This window comes from Etheostoma spectabile, chromosome 3 (assembly GCF_008692095.1).
Source record: "Etheostoma spectabile isolate EspeVRDwgs_2016 chromosome 3, UIUC_Espe_1.0, whole genome shotgun sequence".
NCBI lineage: Eukaryota > Metazoa > Chordata > Actinopteri > Perciformes > Percidae > Etheostoma > Etheostoma spectabile.
In genome coordinates, this window is record NC_045735.1 from 15,356,799 (window position 1) to 15,362,994 (window position 6,196).

A 6,196-nucleotide genomic window follows, 5' to 3' on the forward strand; every position below is an offset into this window, starting at 1 on the left:
TCTACATGTACAACGAGGAGGGAAAATCCTCCTCTCTGTTCTGGAGGATTTGCTGCAGCGCTGTGCTTGTTGATATCATCAGCTACCTGAATACTCACTATGCTGTATATTCACACCTTTCAACCATTAGAGGTTCACCTTAAAGTAAAATTCATTTGAATGCAAAGTAGCAGTCTAACCAGTCTTTAGAATTCCTTACATCTCCAATTACTGAAAACCAGAATTTTGCATAGAAATTTTTCAAATCGCTATATGAATTCTGTATACTGTATACATTAAAACATTGATCGGGTCCGTATAACATGAAGATAAGAAAATCAAGTTGAAATAATGCCGAAAGTGAATAATAAAAGCAAACCACAGTGTGTTGGTTCTAGCAGAAATCTGCTAGTGGCTAATCTCAGTTCTTTGGAGAGATCTTTTATAATAATAAAGCATTAAGCCAATTATTGGAAACCATTCCAAGTGCTCTTTAACTTCATGACAGCATATTACAAGGGCTGTTTCCATGGTTTCTGTTAATTCATAGAAATAATGCATCGACACTATTTACCTCTTAAACCAAAACATTTGAAGGCTAATAATAATTCACAAAGGCCAAAAAACAAATGCCATACAAGCACACCTCCCGCCATGGGACTATGAGTCAAAATTAGTTGCTTTTTGTACAAGATGTGTAATGTTTCCTTCATAAAATGTCACATCATTACCAGGCACCAGCAGGGAGCTCTGTGTGCTGCACAGGGAGATGAGTACCATGATGTCGGGATGTGTTCACGCTCGGCTCTGGGAAACATTTCTTATTGTTGCCCCAACTGTAATGCAATTAACAAGGACAACAACTTTTACTACAATAACTATTTCCTGTCCATAAAGCTTTGATTTATTCACTGCACCAATTAAGACTTCATACTAACATATCTTAACTTCTCAGGTTAACCCTTGAATGATCGAGTGTTTGGCGACTCAGGACTTTATTACACACTGTCTAGTTCATTTATTTCATTGTATTAAGCACTAAACGAGAGGTCGGACTAAATGTTAGGAACCACATTAAGTTTCCTCTGCTGCCTTATCCTGGCTGATATAAATGTGGGACTAGTGTTCCTGTCTAAGTTTCCAACTTTGGAAGTCAGAAGATCACACAACAACGCACAATCCTGGAAAACCTTGGCCATCAGCTGATGGGGCCATTTTTCAAGTTTTTTTTCTCCAATTTTCTAGCATTTTATAGACAATAATCAACAGACTTATAGACTATGAAAATAATCGTTAGATGCAACCCAAGTCCGTAGTAGAGTTTGAATGGTAAACTTCCATTCCATGTGCCATTTTCAGTGTTAACGTAAATGACAGTGGGTTATAGTTATAGTTTCAGAATTATAACCCACACTGGAGCCTATCAATCTGGGATAAATTTGACAAAGCCTTTGTAGAGCTAAGAACATCTTGAAAACCCATATTTATTATTACTGCTCCTGGGTTGCCATTGGCAAAAGTGTAAATAATTCCGGATCAGGCCGATGCAGTGTTGGAAAAGAACATCTTAAAATATCCTGATTGTGTTTCACTGATTGTGTTTGGAAACCGAGAAAAGTAGAGCGCCAAGTACGGTTTAAAGTCAGACACAATTACAAGCATCATCAGTTACGCTTGCACTGTGCACATTATTACTTTTTTCATGTGATAAATCCCAGCAATGAAACTTATTGTGTTTTTTCATTTTCTTGTTGCTATATAGATGCATTAAAGATTTGTTGTAAAGCAGTCCTGAATCCTCTCAGTGTGTGCTTTTTGTCTTGGGGTCATTATGATTGTATTGATTATAAGTGTCATGACTCACAATGGATTATTAGGAGTCCAAGCCCAAGGCCGGGGCGGGGCTGGGGGTCCCGGTACCAGCGGTGCTGGTAATCACTAAGATTAATATTATTTTTCCGCGGCTAAAAGTGTCGCTGCCGCCTAAACTGTTCATGGTGGGGCTGGGCAATGTTCAGGACTGGTCCAGTCCCCTGCAGGGACCTCTGACACAGAAATTGACACACGTGGGCCTTGCCCATTTCTGCATACAATTTATTTCCGCAAAGTTGCGAAATGAGCAAAACCTACTTTTCGACCTCCTCCTGGCGTTGGCGCCTGATCTGCCTAAAAACACTTTGCACATAATATCTTCAAATTGACCAGACAAAAAATCATAAGAATTTTGCTCTGGACCAAATTTGGCAAACACTGTCCCTGTGGGGGTACTACAAATATGAAAGGTCTGTAAAAAAAAATCCAGCATCATTTCAATATAAAAAACATAGTTCCCCTGTTAACCCTTTGAACTCACTTCATTTGTATTCAAGCCTCTCTTCATAATAGTATTTTTGTTCTCTTCCTGTCATTTTCTCATTTTGTTAATTAAGGCGGTGTTTGCTGGGAACTTAAGGGAATGTTTGCCTATTTACAGTCCAGCTGTACATGCAGTTGAACGGTGGCAGTACCAGGAGGTCTGCTCCACTGGATGACTCGCTTCAGAAGAGTTGAAAATCAGCAACTTTCTTGCTATTGCACTTCTTCATCAAGCTATCTCACAAAGTAATTGCACAGGGTTGAATCTAAAGATACAGGAAAAACTCCTTTAGATTGTGGTTCACTTTACAAGGAAGCGGATCTGAATCTTTGATCATCTTTAAACTCTTAAAATCCTGAATGGTTTTACAGTGATCAATGTGTTATTTCAAAGCATCCTGAGCATCCTGTCCAAGGCCAGACCTGTGGGCCATGTGGTGCTGTGTTGTCTACAAACATCAGCTACACGCCTTACGGTTTTAAGGTTTCCACACAATGAAACTTCGCTTTAGCCAGGAGGCTAGTTAAGCTACATTGTGCATTTGTTTGATGGCGAACATTGACTCCTGTAACAACACGGATTGTTGTTTATATGTCACACAAACTTCAACGGCAAATACACCACAGTAGATGTTAGTTTCAGCTTGCCAACAGGTCAACCACTAGCATGTTCGGACATTGCATTTCATTATAAGCATAGCAAGGCCGCCAGGCCTGTTGCTGCCTGTTGTTTTCACGACCACGCTGGCAAGGCAAAGGCAAAATTTCGCTGTGTGAACTCTACCATAACAGCTCCTTTGCTACCACATTCTGGGTTTCAGAACAGCTCTGTTTTGTAAGTAATGTCTTTAAACCAGAAAATTAACATTATCTGTTACACAACGCCCAGTACATCTGATCATATTGTCTCCTTTGGGGTTGAGAATACACTGAAAAATGTATTCTCAACACTTTTAGAGACATCTGCCATTTGGCCATTTTAACTGAACTACAGTCTCCACAAAACACAGTCTTTACGAACCTGGGAAAATGCCAACCAGGTCTTTTTTTACAGCACAAAAGCCTCCAACAAGTACGCGTCCATTTGAAAAAGTGACTGTCGGCAGCTTTTCCACCATGAGTCCATATGGTCCCTGTATTTATGGGGTGATGAGTCCTGCCCCTGGGGTTCAGAGTGGTCATTATCTGGGGGATGCTACAGCTCCAGTAGTTAAGGTCACCTGGTACACACCGGATGTCCTCACACTCATGGAGTACAGGAGGATACTAAATGTGTAATCATCTCTGAGCCCACAAAAGGAAGTCTACCCAGACCGGCCATTATAATGGCTTATTGTAGGTTCCATCCTGGCTTTATATTCTGCTCTTTCAGCAGCACAATCCAAAACAGCAGATCTTTTCTTGTGGCATTTTCTAACGGATAGCAGATATGGCTGACTGTGGTGAAGGCCGGGCTCTTATTGGGCTCAAAGTTCCTTCTTGGAGCAAAACTATAGCGTATATATGCTCTTCTCATTAGTCCCCGTTTCCCCCACTCCTGAACCAATGCTTTTTGGTAAATTACTAAGGAATTAATTCGCTTTTATTATTTTTACTTTGAAGAATGTATCTATTTCAAAACAAGAATTATATCAACAGTATATAAATGTCAAACACAATATTGCTTGATTATGAGTTTTATCAAGAGAAAGGTTAAAAAAAAAGAATTATTCAATTGACCGAAAAATGAATTAGCAACCACTTTTGACACGTCTTTAACTAAACAATTAATTAAATATTGAAAAAAATAATTTGCAGATTAAACAATACCATATATTATCTTTAATTGCGGCCTGATGTGGTCATGGTGTCGGATACTGTTCCACTGGGCTGGTATTACGGGGTGGTGGGGGGGCGAGTTTAAACCAAAAATGCCTCTGCTCTCAATCGGATAGAACTACAACCAATCAGAATAACAGAACTCAACTGGTAACAGACCTCAACACCAACGAGACGAGACCGAGACAGTGTATCCATTGCAACCACTCTCTGCACAATGCACTTCCGTCCTAATGTCCGACTTTTAGACTTGTTTGAAGCTGGATATATAGCTATAAGCTGGATACATATAAAGTAACTCAAAAGTATTACGCATTACAATTCAGAGTGAGTAATAATGTAAGATAACTAATTGCTCTCAAATGACTTACTTACACCATCCTGTTTCTTCCTTTCCTCTCCTAATGGGTTTGGAACCTTTTTAGTCCTTTTGAAGCTTAACTGCAACAACAACAACAAACAGTAATTTGCCATGTTTTGTAAGGATAATGACCCTCCTTAAATTAGGTACACCTAGAGTTGGTACATTTAAAATTCTGACCTCTCTCTGACCTTGTAGTCTGAATAGCCAAATCAAAGACCTTATGACTAATTCACGATAATTGCCTGTTCAATGATTACACAGCAAAACCCCCTAATGATAAAAACTGTATCCATGTGTGTGCTTAAAGCCCAACATAGTTCCCACATGCAAACTGCCAGAGAATATGCAATTACTTAATTTAACTGAACTACACAGCACACACGGCACACTTTAACTACAGGGGCCATTATGAATTAAACTCATCTGCACCCTTTATTCTTTATTTCAGTGCCCATAGTAAATTAAATGTATCATTATGTATAGTCTACTACACAGGGTGTTAGTCAGACCAAATGTTCCCTGAAGACCACAACGCCACTGCGGACACAATTACAGTCTGGGAAGTCACTGTTCTGCTGCATTGAATTTTGGGGAATTGAGGAAAAAAAGAAAAAAGAACAACCCTTCTTGTATAGATGGTGGTGATACTGTAAACGGACTCAAGTGGCATCGAGCCTTTTAGACTCAATGAGGAGTTCAACCCCTCTGGTTTTGTGCAGGCAACATCTGCTGTGTGACACTTTTCTTACCTCAAAAGTGCTGTTTTAGGTCAAATTTTAATTTTTGTATACTTGTATTGCTTTATTTACTATAATTAGATGTGTGTGTGTGTATACATGTGTATTTTTTATTGTGCTCTACAAGAAAGGTCCCATTGTATAAAGCTAATGTTTTTAGACGCTGGATTCTTTGACTCTACTGTGGCAGCACTGAGCCCTCGCACATGATGAAAAGTCATTTTAAAAAGCCTTTTGCTCCTGCTTCCAAAAAGGGTTGGGGGGGGGGGGGGGGTTCTGTATGATGACTGAACCTTCATTCTCAAAGCGCTCACTTGACTTGCACACCTGCAGTTGAGAGGCACAGTTTACGGCTGCCAAAATAAACCAAACTGAAACAACAATGCTTCAGGGTTAGAATAAACTGCTCCACGCATCCAATCTCTCTGTCAACAGAACCCAGCGGGTGGTGAATACTCTTTTCTTAAAAGACAATTACCAATGCACTGTAGTCTCTGGAGGAGGTCATCTATCTTTACTAATCGAAATGCTCCTCTGAGGGAACTCACTCAACTTGGGTTTGTTTCATTTCTTTACAAATCTTTAGCTTTTTTTTCCTCACATACAGTACATCTGTAAAGAATATCCTTTTTCAATCAAGATCATTTTTCCTCTTTAAATTAAAAAGTAAATTTGTGGAAAGAGAGTGCTACTTTGTCATACAAGTAATGGTTTAACCCTTATTTTAAAACTGCATTAACCCCTTTACGTTTTGGTCATAGCAGGTAAAGGAAATGGCAGATGCATCTTACATCACACCTACTTCTCTCTGCTTTTCACACGTTGTGTGGCTTCCTGCTATACACGCTTGCTTCCTTTCCCCTTCCTGCTCTCAGCTTAGTGGCTTTAAGGCCCCTTTTTTCCAGCAAAGCATGCTCTCTGGCTCTGAGCACTGGCATCTCCT

General features: G+C 39.7%; 1 protein-coding gene and 1 long non-coding RNA gene across 4 annotated transcripts in view; one reads left to right on the top strand and one right to left on the bottom strand.

The window, feature by feature from the left end:
• Positions 1 to 6,196, bottom strand: part of LOC116672388 (cell adhesion molecule 2) — a 179,066-nt gene that overhangs the window by 155,982 nt on the left and 16,888 nt on the right. The window lies entirely within an intron of this gene.
• Positions 2,867 to 6,196, top strand: part of LOC116672550 (uncharacterized) — a 5,948-nt gene continuing 2,618 nt past the window's right edge. Inside the window, exons 1-2 of the long non-coding RNA XR_004327586.1 lie at positions 2,867 to 2,878; positions 4,672 to 4,674. This is a non-coding gene — a long non-coding RNA (uncharacterized LOC116672550). The remainder of the gene's footprint in view (positions 2,879 to 4,671; positions 4,675 to 6,196) is intronic.